This window comes from Pleurodeles waltl, chromosome 8, assembly GCF_031143425.1.
Source record: "Pleurodeles waltl isolate 20211129_DDA chromosome 8, aPleWal1.hap1.20221129, whole genome shotgun sequence".
Taxonomy (NCBI): Eukaryota; Metazoa; Chordata; class Amphibia; order Caudata; family Salamandridae; genus Pleurodeles; species Pleurodeles waltl.
In genome coordinates, this window is record NC_090447.1 from 1546875263 (window position 1) to 1546891511 (window position 16249).

Here is a 16249-nt window from a genome sequence, read left to right on the forward strand (position 1 = left end):
TAGTTCAAGGGACCTCGCTCGTCCTGCTGAGAGGAGACCCAGAGGACCGGTGATGCAGTTCTTTGGTGCCTGCGGTTGCAGAGGGAAGATTCCGTCGACCCACAGGAGATTTCTTCGGAGCTTCTAGTGCAGAGAGGAGGCAGACTACCCCCACAGCATGCACCACCAGGAAAACAGTCGAGAAGGCGGCAGGATCAGCGTTACAAGGTCGCAGTAGTCGTCTTTGCTACTTTGTTGCAGTTTTGCAGGCTTCCAGCGCGGTCAGCAGTCGATTCCTTGGCAGAAGGTGAAGAGAGAGATGCAGAGGAACTCTGATGAGCTCTTGCATTCGTTATCTAAGGAATTCCCCAAAGCAGAGACCCTAAATAGCCAGAAAAGAGGGTTTGGCTACTTAGGATAGGCTAGCAACACCTGAAGGAGCCTATCAGAAGGAGTCTCTGACGTCACCTGCTGGCACTGGCCACTCAGAGCAGTCCAGTGTGCCAGCAGCACCTCTGTTTCCAAGATGGCAGAGGTCTGGAGCACACTGGAGGAGCTCTGGGCACCTCCCAGGGGAGGTGCAGGTCAGGGGAGTGGTCACTCCCCTTTCCTTTGTCCAGTTTCGCGCCAGAGCAGGGCTGAGGGGTCCCTGAACCGGTGTAGACTGGCTTATGCAGAAATGGGCACCATCTGTGCCCATGAAAGCATTTCCAGAGGCTGGGGGAGGCTACTCCTCCCCTGCCTTAACACCTTTTTCCAAAGGGAGAGGGTGTAACACCCTCTCTCTGAGGAAGTCCTTTGTTCTGCCTTCCTGGGCCAAGCCTAGCTGGACCCCAGGAGGGCAGAAACCTGTCTGAGGGGTTGGCAGCAGCAGCAGCTGCAGTGAAACCCCTGAAAAGGCAGTTTGGCAGTACCCGGGTCTGTGCTAGAGACCCGTGGGATCATGGGATTGTTCCAACAATGCCAGGATGGCATTGAGGGGGCAATTCCATGATCATAGACATGTTACATGGCCATATTCGGAGTTACCATTGTGAAGCTATACATAGGTAGTGACCTATTGCACGCGTGAAATGGTGTCCCCGCACTCACAAAGTCCGGGGAATTTGCCCTGAACAATGTGGGAGCACCTTGGCTAGTGCCAGGGTGCCCACACACTAAGTAACTTAGCACCTAACCTTTACCAGGTAAAGGTTAGACATATAGGTGACTTATAAGTTTCTTAAGTGCAGTGGTAAATGGCTGTGAAATAACGTGGACGTTATTTCACTCAGGCTGCAGTGGCAGCCCTGTGTAAGAATTGTCAGAGCTCCCTATGGGTGGCAAAAGAATTGCTGCAGCCCATAGGGATCTCCTGGAACCCCAATACCCTGGGTACCTCAGTACCATATACTAGGGCAGTGGTTCCCAACCTGTGGGCCTGGGACCCCTGGGGGTCCGCAAAGCCTCCTCAGGGGGTCTGCGACTGCTTAGAAAATTTAATAATATTAGGTTCCAGCTATCAGTAATGAGTCAGTGGGGGTCCCCGGATTCCAATAATGATGCAGTGGGGGTCCCAGGGCTCCAGTATTGATAAAATGGGGGTCCACAGAAGTCAAAAGGTTGGGAACCACTGTACTAGGGAATTATATGGGTGTACCAGTATGCCAATGTGAATTGGTGAAATTGGTCACTAGCCTGTCAGTGACAATTTGGAAAGCAGAGAGAGCATAACCACTGAGGTTCTGGTTAGCAGAACCTCAGTGAGACAGTTAGGCATCACACAGGGAACACATACATACAGGCCACAAACTTATGAGCACTGGGGTCCTGGCTAGCCGGATCCCAGTGACACATAACAACCACACTTACAACATAGGGTTTTCACTATGAGCACTGGGCCCTGGCTAGCAGGATCCCAGTGAGACAATGAAAACACCCTGACATATACTCACAAACAGGCCAAAAGTGGGGGTAACAAGGCTAGAAAGAGGCTACTTTCTCACAGATGGGAGCTCCTATTACTACCAGCATTGCTAGGTGGTCTGCTAAGGGGAAGATTTGGAACTGAACCCTCCCCACCTCCCTCAAGGTTATCCGCTGAGTCAGAATGGGAGCCATCTATTAACTTCTCATTTGAAGTGCCTGCTGGAGACTCATCATTCACAATAAGCATGTTATATAGAAACTCTTTTGTGGGGTTCTTTCCTATCACTAAACCTCTATCTAAGCAGAGACTCCTTAGGCTCTTGTAATTCGAATTGTCATAAGTTGTACTGACCATTTTAAGAGCAGACTCTACATCAGACATGATAGAAAAAAGTTTAGAAATAGAAGGAAGAAAAAGTTTCAGAACTTTTTAAAGAACAGAAAAAAAAACGTTTCTAACTTTTAGAAATTTTTGGGAAGTTTTTTTGGATTTCCGGACCTGAGTACCTGTAAGACAAGGGGACCAAGTCCAATAGTCGCGACAGTGTCGAGAGTGGGCAGGAGCCCAGGAAATGCCAGCTGAGGGTTCAAGAAAGCTGCCACCGGATGGAAGAAGCTTGGTTTTTTGTAAGAATGAAGAGGACTAGGAACTTCCCCTTTGGAGGATGGATGTCCCACGTCGTGAAGAAGCTTGCAGAGGTGTTTCCACGCAGAAAGACCGCAAACAAGCCTTGCTAGGGATATAAAGGGTAAATCCTTGCCTACTATCCCTCCCTCACCAGAAGATTCCCCTTTTGAGGAAGAGGAATCCTCTCCCTGTGCAGAACCTACACCAGATGAGCTGGCAGCAGACACTGCTGAGCATTTGGGTGCAGGGGGGCTGCTAGGGAAGAGCTGCTTGTGGCACAGCAGACCTGTCCCACACTAGACGGTTTGAGACAGCAAGCTGTCAAACAGCAGAATGGGGATGTCCGTGATAGCCATAAGGTGTATTGGGAAGACAACCTCCTGTATTCTGAGTCAAGGGACCCTAAACCTGGAGCTGCCAGGAGATTGGTCATCCCTTTGCAATACAGAGAGTTTCTTCTTACCTTGGCACATGCCATTCCCTTGGCTGGGCATTTGGGCCAAAGTAAAACTTGCGGCAGGCTTGTTCCCCTGTTTCACTGGCCTCAAATGTCAGAGGACACCAAAGAGTTTTGTTGCTCTTGTGTGACCTGCCAAGCCAGTGGCAAGACTGGTGGCACTACAAAGGCCCCATTAATTCCACTTCCAGTGGTTGAAATAGTTGCCCCCCTTGACCCCTCAACAGTTTTAGGCAATAGGTTTATCCTGGTGGTAGTGGACCATGCCACTAGGTACCCTGAAGCAATCCCCTTAAGGACCACTACAGCTCATGCAGTGGCAAAGGCCTTCCTGGAAATCTTTTGCAGGGTGGGTTTCCCTAAGGAAGTGGTGTCAGACAGAGGTAGTAACTTCCTGTCTGCATACTTCAAAGCAATGTGGAAGGAGTGTGGTGTAACATACAAGTTCACTACTCCTTATCATCCACAAACAAATGGTCTGGTTGAGAGGTTTAATAAAACTCTCAAAGGTATGATAATGGGACTCCCTGAAAAACTCAGAAGGAGATGGGATGTCCTGTTACCTTGCCTCCTTTTTGCTTACAGGGAGGTATCTCAAAAAGGAGTGGGCTTCAGCCCCTTTAAACTCCTCTTTGAGCACCCTGTGAGAGGTCCCTTTGCACTTGTTAAGGAGGGTTGGGAACAACCTTTAAAAACTCCTAAACAGGACATTGTGGATTATGTACTTGGCCTAAGATCAAGAATGGCTGAGTATATGAAAAAGGCCAGTAAAAGCCATGAGCTGCAAAAGCAGTGGCATGACCAGAAGGCTTTCCTGAATCAGTACCACCCAGGACAGAAGGTGTGGGTATTGGAGCCTGTGGCCCCAAGAGCAATCCTGGGCAAATGGAGTGGACCCCATCTAATTGTAGAGAAAAAGGGTGAGGTTACCTACTTGGTAGACCTAGGCACTGCCAGCAGTCCCCTTAGGGTGCTCCATTTCAACCGCCTAAAACCCTATTATGACAGGGCTGATCTCACCCTGCTCATGGCAGCAGATGAAGGACAGGAAGAAGAGAGTGACCCTCTCCCTGATCTCTTCTCCACCGCTGAAGCGGATGGCTTAGTGGAGGGAGTGGTACTGGCAGATTGTCTTACTGCTGAGCAGAAAGATAACTGTGTAAATCTTTTAAGTCAGTTTTCTGAACTCTTCTCACTGATACCAGGTACCACTACTTGGTGTGAGCATACAATCAATACTGGAGACAGTTTACCTGTCAAAAGTAAGATTTATAGGAAGCGTGACCATGTCAGGTACTGCATTAAACAAGAGGTTCAGCAAATGTTAGACTTAGGAGTGATTGAGCCCTAAAAAAGCCTATAGGGTAGCCCAGTGGTGCTTGTTCCAAAACCTCACAGTAAGGATGGAGAAAGAGAGATGAGGTTTTGTGTTGACTATAGAGGGCTCAATCATGTAGCCAAGACAGATGCTCACCTTATACCCAGGGCAGATGAGCTGATTGATACACTGGCTTCTGCCAAGTATCTGAGAGCCATATGTACGAACACATTTTCCCATAGACACAAAATGGGTAAAAACCTTTGCTACATCTGGCCCTGAGTACTTTTGATTTAACTGCAGGGTATTGGCAGATTAAATTATCAGAAGATGCTAAACCCAAGACTGCATTTTCAACCTATCAGTTCACTGTGATGCCCTTTGGTCTGGTCTGAAGAATGCACCTGCCACTTTTCAAAGGTTGCCCTTTGGTCTGGTCTGAAGAATGCACCTGCCACTTTTCAAAGGTTAGTGAACACAGTCCTACAAGGGTTGGAAGCTTTTAATGCAGCATATCTAGATGATATAGCTGACTTTAGCTCCACCTGGGATGATCACCTGGTCCACCTGTAGAAAGTTTTGGAGGCCCTGCAAAAGGCAGGTGTATGAAGTTGGCTCTGTATATACTATCTCAAAGTAAGAGATACTGTGCACAGAGTCCAAGGGTTCCCCCTAGAGGCAAGATAGTGGCAAAATTAGATCATTCTAATACTCTATTTGTGGTAGAGTGGTCGAGCAGTAGGCTTATCAGAGGGTAGTATTAAGCATTTGTTGTACACACACAGGCAATAAATGAGGAACCCACACTCAAAGACTTACTCCAAGCCAATAGGTTTTTATATTGAAAACGATCTTTTCTTAGTTTATTTTAAGAACCACGGGTTCTAGATTTACATTTAACAATCTAAATGCAAGGTACTTCACTTAGATACTTTAGGAACTTTGAATAAAAGCAAGATCATGTACAGTCTTTGTAAAAATGGCAATACGCTATTTCAAAAGTGGACACTGTGCAAAAAGTACACCCTCAGCGGCACAAGGGCGGCCGGGTGCAGTGAGCAAAGCAGGCGTTGGGTTTTGTATTGGTTTCAATGGAGGGACCCGGGGATCACTCTAGTGGTGCAGGCAGGCACAGGGGGGACTTCTCCGGGCAGCCACCACCTGGGCAAGGCAGAGGGTCGCCTGGGGGTCCCTCCTGTGTCGAAGTTCAGTTCCTTCAGGTCCTGGGGGCTGTGGGTGCAGTGTTGGTTCCAGGCGTCGGGTCCCTTGTTACAGGCAGTCGCGGTCAGGGGGAGCATCTGGATTCTCTCTGCAGGCGTCGCTGTGGGGGCTCAGGGGGGTCGTCTCTGGTTACTCACGGGCTCACAGTCGCTGGGGAGTCCTCCCTGAGGTGTTGGTTTTCTGCAGGTCGAGCCGGGAGCATCGGGTGCAGAGTGTCGAGTCTCACGCTTCCGGCGGGAAATGTGAAGTCCTTGGAAGTTGCTTCTTTGTTGCAAAGAAGTAGCTGGTTTTGAACAGGGCCACTGTTCACAGGAGTTTCTTGGTCCTGTAGTCCAGGGCAGTCCTCTGAAGCTTCAGAGGTCGCTGGTCCCTGTCGGATGCGTCACTGGAACAGGTTTTTGAAGTTGGAGACAGGCCGGTAGGGCTGGGGCCAAAGCAGTTTTCGTCGTCCGTCTTCTCTGCAGGCCTGTAGGTCAGCAGTCCTTCTTGTTTCTTCAGGTTGCAGGAATCTAGTTTCCTAGGTTCTGGGGTGCCTCTAAATTCTAAATTTAGTGGTGTGTTTAGGTCTGGGAGGGCAGTAGCCAGTGGCTACTGTTGTTGAGGGTGGCTGCACCCTCTTTGTGCCTCCTCCCTGAGGGGAGGGGGGCACATCCTTAATCCTATTGGGGGAATCCTCCAAAATTAAGATGGAGGATTTCTAAAGGCAGGGGTCCCCTCAGCTCAGGACACCTTAGGGGCTGTCCTGACTGGTGGGTAACTCCTCCTTGTTTTTCTCATTATCTCCTCTGCACTTGCCGCCAAAAGTGGGGGTTGTGTCCAGAGGGGCGGGCATCTCCACTAGCTGGAGTGCCCTGAGACATTGTAACACGAAGCCTGAGCCTTTGAGGCTCACTGCTAGGTGTTACAATTCCTGCAGGGGGGAGGTGTGAAGCACCTCCACCCAGAGCAGGCTTTGTTTCTGGTCTCAGAGGGCACAAAGGCCCTCACCCCAGGAGGTCAGAAACTCGTCTCTTAGCAGCAGGCTGGCACAGACCAGTCAGCCCTGCACTGAAGGATTGGGTAAAATACAGGGGGCATCTCTAGATGTCCTCTGTGTGCATTTTGTAATAAATCCAACACTGGCATCAGTGTGGGTTTATTGTTCTGAGAAGTTTGATACCAAACTTCCCAGTATTCAGTGTAGCCATTATGGATCTGTGGAGTTCGTTTTAGACAAACTCCCATACCATATACTTAATATGGCCACACTGTACTTACAACGTCTTAAGAATTGGCTTAGACAATGTAGGGGCATATTGATCATGCAGCTATGCCCTCACCTGTGGTATAATGCACCCTGCCTTAGGGCTGTAAGGCCTGCTAGAGGGGTGACTTACCTATGCCACAGGCAGCTTTTTGTGGGCATGGCACCCTGAGGGGGATGCCATGTCGACTTTGCCTTTTTCTCCCCACCAACACACACAATCTGCAATGGCAGTGTGCATGTGTTATGTGAGGGCTCCCTTAGGATGGCACAACATATGCTGCAGCCCTTAGGAACCTTCCCTGGTCACAGGGCCCTTGGTACCACTGGTACCTTTTACAAGGGACTTATCTGTGTGCCAGGGGTGTGCCAATTGTGGAAACAATGGTACATTTTTTGTGATAAAACACTGGTGCTGGGGCCTGGTTAGTAGGGTCCCAGCACACTTCTCAGTCAAGTCAGCATCAGTATCAGGCAAAAAGTGGGGGGTAACTGCAACAGGGAGCCATTTTCCTACAGCGGGCCTCACTATCAAGGACTCAAAGTGCCAGATAGGGCAGGGGAAAGTGGTTTATCTGGGCCACCTAGTAGGTGGAGAACAGATTGCACCACTGCAGGGGAAGATCCAGACCATTATGGAATGGGCTCCCACTACAGCTCAGACCCAAGTGAGAGCCTTTTTAGGCCTCACAGGGTGCTATAGGAGGTTTGTTAAAAATTATGGCTCCATTGCAGCTCATCTTAATGACCTCACTAGTAAGAAGATGCCTAAAAAGGTATTGTGGACAGCCAGCTGTCAAAAAGCTTTTGATGAGTTCAAACAAGCCATGTGCTCTGCATCTGTCCTAAAAAAGCCCTTGCTACTCCAAAGAGTTCATAGTCCAGACTGATGCTTCTGAATTGGGGGTTGGGACAGTGCTATCACAGCTTAATACTGAGGGCCAGGATCAACCTGTTGCTTTTATCAGCAGGAGGTTGACCCCCAGAGAAAAGCGTTGGTCTGCCATAGAGAGGGAGGCCTTTGCCGTGGTCTGGGCACTGAAAAAGTTGAGACCATACCTGTTTGGTACTCACTTTATTGTTCAGACAGACCACAAACCTCTACTTTGGCTAAAACAAATGAAAGGTGAAAACCCTAAATTGTTGAGGCGGTCCATCTCCCTCCAGGGAATGGACTATACAGTGGAACATAGACCTGGGAGTACCCACTCCAATGCAGATGGACTCTCCAGATATTTCCACTTAGACAATGAAGACTCATCTGGACAAGGTTAGCCTTATTGCCCCCCGTTTGGGGGGGGAGGGGGTGTTGTATAGGAAAGTACCATCTTGCCTGGCATGTTACCCCCATTTTAACTTGTGTATATTTGTTTTTGCCTATGTCCCTGGGATCCTACTAGCCAGGACCCCAGTGCTCATAAAGTGTGCCCTGTATGTGTTCCCTGTGTGGTGCCTAACTGTATAACTGAGGCTCTGCTAACCAGAACCTCAATGTTTATACTCTCTCTGCTTTTAAAATTGTCACTGTAGGCTAGTGACTAATTTAACCAATTCTTATTGGCACACTGGAACACCCTTATAATTCCCTAGTACATGGTACCTAGGTACCCAAGGTATTGGGGTTCCAGGAGATCCCTATGGGCTGCAGCATTTCTTTTGCCACCCATAGGGAGCTCAGACAATTCTTACACAGGACTGCCACTGCAGCCTGAGCGAAATAACGCCCACGTTATTTCACAGCCATTTTACACTGCACTTAAGTCACCTATATGTCTAACCCTCACTTAGTGAAGGTTAGGTGCAAAGTTACTTAGTGTGAGGACACCCTGGCACTAGCCAGGGTGCCCCCACATTGTTCAGGGCAATTTCCCCGGACTTTGTGAGTGCGGGGACACCATTACACGCGTGCCTTACATATAGGTCAATACCTATATGTAGCTTCACCATGGTAACTCCGAACATGGCCATGTAACATGTCTAGGATGATGGAACTGTCACCCCAATACCATTCTGGTATTGGAGGGACACTTCCATGCATCCCCAGGGCTCCAGCATAGAGCCCGGGTACTGCCAAGCTAACTCTCTGGGGTTTTCTCTGCAGCTACCACTGCTGCTAACCCTCAGACAGGTTTATGCCCTCCTGGGGCCTTGGAGCCCAGTCCCAGGAAGGCAGAACAAAGGATTTCCTCTGAGAGAGGGTGTTACACCCTCTCCCTTTGGAAATAGGTGTGAAGGGCCTGAGAGGAGTAGCCTCTCCTGGCCTCTGGAAATGCTTTGAAGGGCACAGATGGTGCCCTCCTTGCATAAGCCAGTCTACACTGGTTCAGGAATCCCCCCAGCCCTGCTCTGGCGCGAAACTGGTCAAAGGAAAGGGGAGTGACCACTCCCCTGACCAGCACCTCCCAAGGGGAGGTGCCCAGAGCTCCTTTAGTGTGTCCCAGACCTCTGCCATCTTGAATGCAGAGGTGTGAGGGCACAATGGAGACCTCTGAGTGGCCAGTGCCAGCAGGTGACGTCAGAGACCCCTCCTGATAGGTGCTTACCGTTCTCTGTAGCCAATCCTCTGAGGGCTATTTAGGGTCTCTCCTGTGGGCATCTCACCAGATAACAAATGCAAGATCTCACCAGAGTTCCTCTGCACTTCCCCCTTCGACTTCTGCCAAGGATCGACCGCTGACTTCTCCAGGGCGCCTGCAAAACTGCAACAAAGTAGCAAGAAGACTACCAGCAACATTGTAGCGCCTCATCCTGCCAGCTTTCTCGACTGTTTCCTGGTGGTGCATGCTCTGAGGGCTGTCTGCCTTCACCCTGCACTGGAAGCCAAGAAGAAATCTCCTGTGGGTCGATGGAATCTTCCCCCTGCCAACGCAGGTACCAAACTTCTGCATCACCGGTTCTTTGGGTCCCCTCTCATCTTGACGAGCGTGGTCCCTGGAGCACAGGAGCTGGATCCATTTGTCCCCGACAGTCCAGTGGCCATTCTGCCCAAATTTGGTGGAGGTAAGTCCTTCCCTCCCCACGCCAGACAGTAATCCTGTGCACTTTTGCAAGACTTCCTTCATACACAGCACAGCCCAGGTCCCCAGCACTTCGTCCTGCATTGCCCAACTCGCTGAGTTGACCTCCGACTTCGTGGGACTCCCTTTTGTTGTGCTGAGTCGACCATCGTGCTCAGATCTTCTGAACGCCTGTTCAGGTACTTCTGCGGGTGCTGCCTGCTTCTGCGTGGGCTCTCTGTGTTGCTGAACGCCCCCTCTGTCTCCTCCTCCAAGGGGCGACCTCCTGTTCCTTCCTGGGCCTTGGAGGCACCCAAAATGCTCAACTGCGACTCTTGCAGCTAGCAAGGCTTGTTTGCGGTCTTTCTGCATGGAAACAACTCTGCATCCTCCAGCACGCCGTGGGACATCTTCTGACTAAAGGAGAAGTTCCTGGCACCTTCCGTTCATGCAGAATCTTCGGCTTCTTCCACCCAGAGGCAGCCCTTTTGCACCTTCATACGGGGTTTAGTGAGCTCCTGCCTCCCCCCGTAACCCCCCCCCCACCCCAGACACTTGCGTGACTCTTGGACTTGGTCCTCTTCCTTTGCAGGTCCTCAGGTCCAGGAATCCGTCTTCAGTGCTTTGCAGTCAGTTGTTGTCTTTGCAGAGTCCCCTATCTTGACTTTACTGTCTTTCTGGGGTAGTAGGGTAACTTTACTCCTACTTTTCAGGGTCTTGGGGTGGGGTATCTTGGACACCCTTAGTGTTTTCTTACACTCCCAGCGACCCTCTATACACTACACTAGGCCTGGGGTCCCATCGTGGTTTGCATTCCACTTTTGGAGTATATGGTTTGTGTTGCTCCTAGGCCTATTGTCTCCTATTGCATTCTATTGTGTTCTACAGTCTTTGCACTACTTTTCTAACTGTTTACTTACCTGATTTTGGTTTGTGTGTATATTTTGTGTATTTTACTTACCTCCTGAGGGAGTATATCCTCTGAGATACTTTTGGCATATTGTCACTAAAATAAAGTACCTTTATTTTAAGTAACTCTGAGTATTGTGTTTTCTTGTGATATAGCGCAATATTATATAAGTGGTATAGTAGGAGCTTTGCATGTCTCCTAGTTCAGCCTAAGCTGTTCTGCTATAGCTACCTCTATCAGCCGAAGCTGCTAGAACGCTTCTAATCTACTAATTAGGAATCAATGGACCTGGCACAAGGTGTAAGTACCACTAGGTACCCACTATAAGCCAGGCCAGCCTCCTACATGTGGTGGTGCAGTGATGGGATAAGTACTTGTAACTGCTTTACCACTTTGTCATTTGTGCTTTTCATAAGAAAAACATATACCATATACTTCAGAATATACACAGTAACCTAAACAGTTTAACTTTCCTTCTCTAAAACTTTCTAAAAAGTTTATGAAAAGTGTCTGAAAACTTTCAAACGTTTGAAAAGGTTTTTTTCTCTGTTCTTTTAAAAGTTCTAAAAACTTTGAGGCAAAACTCCCTTGGGAGGTAAGTAATACACAAGTTATATACACTAGTTGTCAAAAATAGGCATAAGAATAGTTAGAAAACAGTGCAAATAGTGTAAAACACAATAGAGAATAGTGGGCCTACGGGGAGCACAAACCATATTCTAAAAAATGGAATGCAAGAGTGTCACCCCCACCCAGGTAAGTGGAGTGTGTAAAGGGTCGCTGGGGGTACCAGGAAAGCACAAAGTTAAGTACCACAACACCCCCCAGCAACCAGGAAAGCAGGAGTAAATTACTAGAATATCCCCAGAACACCCACTTAGAAGAAATGAAGAGGATTGCAAAACCCAGAGAAGACGGCAAGAAACCAATGGTGGATTCCTGAAGAGGAAGACCCGTGGAAAGAGGGGACCATGTCCAGAAGACACAGCAGAGTCCAGCGGGGGCAGGAGTCCCTACCCACCAAGCTGAAGATAGCAGGAGTTGGTCGACGGTGAGGAAGAAAAGTCAGCATTGCAACCCTGGAGTTGGAGTTGAGTTCCTGGAGGATGTAGGTGATGTCCCGTGCCGGAAGGAAGATTGCAGTTGGGTTTACGTGTCCGGATTCCACCAACAGACCTTGGCAAGGCAAAACTCGAGGTTGGCTGAAAGTGGTGCTGCCGGGGCCCAGTAAGGCCCAGGAGGACTTTACCCAAGAGGGGGAGTCCGATGGGGCCCTCAGCGTCACAGAGAGTCCAAAGAAGCACAGGTGGCACACAGGAGTCCCACAGAAGGGGGACACAGAAGATGCAAATGTATCCAGCGCAGCGCTACAAAAAGTAGTCTCACGCTGCAGGAGTCAACCAGGGAGCTAAGCGTCACAGGAAGGAGTGCTGGGGGCTGGAGCTGCATGAAGACTTAAGACCACGTGGAAGAATTGCCAGCAAGCCTTAGCAGCTGCAAAGGACGCAGTGCATGGGGGTACTGTCCTGCGTGGAAAGGCAAGGGCTTACCTCCACCCAAGTTGGACAGCTGGTAGAGAGGACCGTCTGGACCACTTCCGACCACCTCCTGTGTTGCAGGATCCACACAGCTCAGCAGGAGAGGGGATCCATGCAGCCGGTCGTCATTACTGTTGGAGCCTGCAGATGCAGGAGAGTGACTCCTTCACTTCAAGGGATATTCCTTCTTCTTTCCTGTGCAGACTGAAGACGGGCTGTCCTCACAGGATGCACAACTGGGAAAATGTTGCAAAAGCTGGAAGGAGCCAGAGAAACAATGTTGCAGGCAAAGTCTTCATCTGTGTTGCAGATTGTCTGGTCCTGGAGAGCCCAGATGCAGTTTCTTTGGTCAGAAGTCGAAGTAAGGGATGCAGAGGAATCGTGCTGGAATCTTGCAAGCCGAATCTGAGAAACCACCCAAAGGAGAGACCCGAAATAGCCCTGAAAGGGGGATTGGTGGTCTAGCTAGGTGACCACCAATCAGGAGGGGGCTCTGATGTCACCTGCCTGGCCACTCAGATGCTCCCAGAGTTTCCTGCCAACCTTGGATTCAAGATGGCAGAACCCAGGGACCCTCTGTAGGAGCTCTGGACACCACCCCTGGGATGGAGATGGACACGGGAGTGGCCACTCCCCTTCGCATTGTCCAGTTTTGCCCCTGAGTGGGGTCTGAAGTTCCCCTAACCAGTGTAGTCTGGTTTATGTATGGAGGGCAGCAAATGTAGGGCTACCCCTCCCAAGCCATGTAAATCAAATCAAATCAAATCATTAACATTTATAAAGCGTGCTACTCACCCGTGCGGGTCTCAAGGCGCTAGGGGGGTAAGGGGGGGTTATCGCTGCTCGAACAGCCAAGTCTTTAGGAGTCTCCGGAAAGCGGAGTGGTCCTGGGTGGTCCTGAGGCTGGTGGGGAGGGAGTTCCAGGTCTTGGCCGCCAGGAAGGAGAAAGATCTCCCACCCGCCGTGGAGCGGCGGGTGCGAGGGACGGCAGCAAGTGCGAGGCCAGCGGAGCGGAGGGGGCGGGTGGGGACGTAGAAGCTGAGGCATCTGTTGAGGTATTCCGGTCCCTTGTTGTGGAGGGCTTTGTGTGCATGGGTGAGAAGACGGAAGGTGATCCTTTTGCTGACTGGGAGCCAATGCAGGTGTCTCAGGTGTGCGGAGATGTGGCTGTTGCGGGGTACGTCGAGGATGAGGTATAATATCGTAATAAATGATAACAAATATGTATCTTTTGTTAAAGAGCGACATGAAAATGCAAATCATTAAACAAGTCATTTTATAATCCTAAAAGCTTTGTTGTAACACCTATTTCCAAAAGGAGATGTTGTAACACACCTCTCCCAAAGGAAATCCTTTGTTCTGCCTTCTTAGGCTTGAGCTGCTCGAGCAACAGAAGGGCAGAAACCCATCTTTGAGGTGGCAGCAGCTGGGGCTGCCTGGAAAATCTCAGAAGGCTGTAGGAGCAATGCGGGGGGTCCTCTAAGGAGCCCCCAGAGTGCATGGAATCATACAACCAATACTTGCAAAAGTATTGGGGTATGATTCCAACATGGTTTATACCAAACATGCTTTGAAGGGCACATTTGGGAGACGGTAAGCCCTCGCCTCTCCTTGCAGGACAGTACCCCTGTGCACCGCGACTCTTGCAGCTACCAAGGCTTGTTTGCTCTTCCTTTAAGAGATCTTCAGGCTCTGTGTAGCCCTGGTCCCCAACACTCCTTCCTGCAAAGCACAGTCTCCTGCCTGCTGCTCCAGCGACGTTGGACTCCTCTTCAGGTGTGCTAAGGTGGCCTCCCTTCGACTGCTGGGACTGCTGCCATTGGGTTGCCTGTGGGGGCTGCCTCCTCTTCTTGTGACTCTCCCAACTGCTGAGGGTCACCCCAGACGTGTCCTCCTTGGGTCGAGTCCCCTGGACCTTCTGTTCCTCTTTAGCCTTGCAAAACGTCTTCTCCGTCTCTTGCATTTGCCAAGGCTTGTTGTTGTTTTTCCAGCACCACTGACCGACTGCATCTTGACTGCCGACGTGGGACACCACTTTTATCATTCCTGGGAATTCTCTTAATCTTCGGTCTTTTTCGTCCACCATCGACCTGGTCCTTCATCCACAAAAGGGTGGGTAGTGGCTCCTGCCATAACCGGACACTCCAACATGAACTGAACTTGGTCCCCTTCCTTTGCAGAAACGCAACTAAGAGGCACTCGTTTATATCATACGCTTATATAAATAAACAGTATCAGAATATTAGTTAAGGAGATTCTAATTAACCCAATGTTTCATTCAAAAAGGTGTCCAATAACACAAGTGACGTGAGAAATGAGCCAAAATAAAAGAGGCATCAATATTCTTCAACATTGTTCAACATTCCTTGGATTTTAATGTCTTTGTCCCACGTTTTATGTCTCCTTCACATAGGTACATTCAAACTTCGGTCCAATAGATCAATCAGTAGTGCTAGGTACAATCCAAATTCGGTCCAATAGATCAATCAGTAGCACTGCCATCCATCATAAACACTTTTCTATTCCATATAGACCTCCCAGGCAAAACGTGTTTCGTCCATCAACTTCCTCAGGGCTGAAATTTTATCAACATAGATTGCATAAGTGTCCCATAATCATCAAACATCAAAAAGGTGTTAGTATACCCCTACCGGTGAGAGGAGTGGGATGCAAGACTACAGAATTGGTCTGATGATAGCTCCATGCTAATAGTGAACACCTCCCATTGTGTGTATTAAAAGAAACCAATTAACACCAAAACCAGAAAATCCAAGTGAATCCTAGATAGTTTAAGCCACAATTTGTGCCGGAGAGCAACCCGCCATCGGCTGTTATAGATAAAGAGTATTAACCTATCCATTATATAGACGTCCCTTATCGTATTTATATTATATCTATGCCCTCAGTAACCATGCACTATCCATAACAACATAGTGCAAAGTATAAGAAATATATATGGTACCTGAGGGACACCTGTGTCCAGGAGCTGGTCAAGACGATTATTTCCTTTTAACGGTTTATGTAGGAAAGTACCATCTTGCCTGGCATGTTACCCCCATATTTCACTGTATATATGTTGTTTTAGTCTATGTGTCACTGGGACCCTGCCAGGCAGGGCCCCAGTGCTCATACGTATGTGCCCTGTATGTGTTCCCTGTGTGATGCCTAACTGTCTCACTGAGGCTCTGCTAACCAGAACCTCAGTGGTTATGCTCTCTCTGCTTTCCAAAGTATATGGTACTGAGGTACCCAGGGTATTGGGGTTCCAGGAGATCCCTATGGGCTGCAGCATTTCTTTTGCCACCCATAGGGAGCTCTGACAATTCTTACACAGGCCTGCCAGTGCAGCCTGAGTGAAATAACATCCACGTTATTTCTCAGCCATTTACCACTGCACTAAAGTAACTTATAAGTCACCTATATGTCCAACCTTCACCTGGTGAAGGTTGGGTGCAACGTTACTTAGTGTGTGGGCACCCTTGCACTAGCCAAGGTGCCCCCACATCGTTCAGGGCAAATTCCCCGGACTTTGTGAGTGCAGGGACACCATTACACGCGTGCATTGTACATAGGTCACTACCTATGTACAGAGTCACAATGGAAACTCCGAACATGGCCATGTAACATGTCTAAGATCATGGAATTGTCCCCCCAATGCCATTCTGGCATTGGGGGGACATTTCCATGATCTCCCGGGTCTCTAGCACAGAACCCGCGTACTGCCAAACTGCCTTTCCGGGGTCTCCACTGCAGCTGCTGCTGCCGCCAACCCCTCAGACAGGTTTCTGCCCTCCTGGGGTCCAGGCAGCCCTGGACCAGGAAGGCAGAACAAAGGACTTCCTCTGAGATAGGGCGTAACACCCTATCCCTTTGGAAATAGGTGTGAGGGCTGGGGAGGAGTAGCCTCCCCAGCCTCTGGAAATGCTTTGATGGGCACAGATGGTGCCCATCTCTGCATAAGCCAGTCTACACCGGTTCAGGGATCCTTCCAGCCCTGCTGTGGCGCGAAACTGGGCAAAGGAAAGGGGAGTGACCACTCCCCTGACCACCT

The 16249-nt window shown here is 49.5% G+C and overlaps 1 protein-coding gene across 10 annotated transcripts in view; it reads left to right on the forward strand.

Annotated features, from left to right (window-relative positions):
* The window catches only part of LOC138248977 (zinc finger protein 773-like), a 302908-nt gene that overhangs the window by 117097 nt on the left and 169562 nt on the right, over positions 1 to 16249 (forward strand). The gene's annotated exons all lie outside the window — the stretch shown is intronic.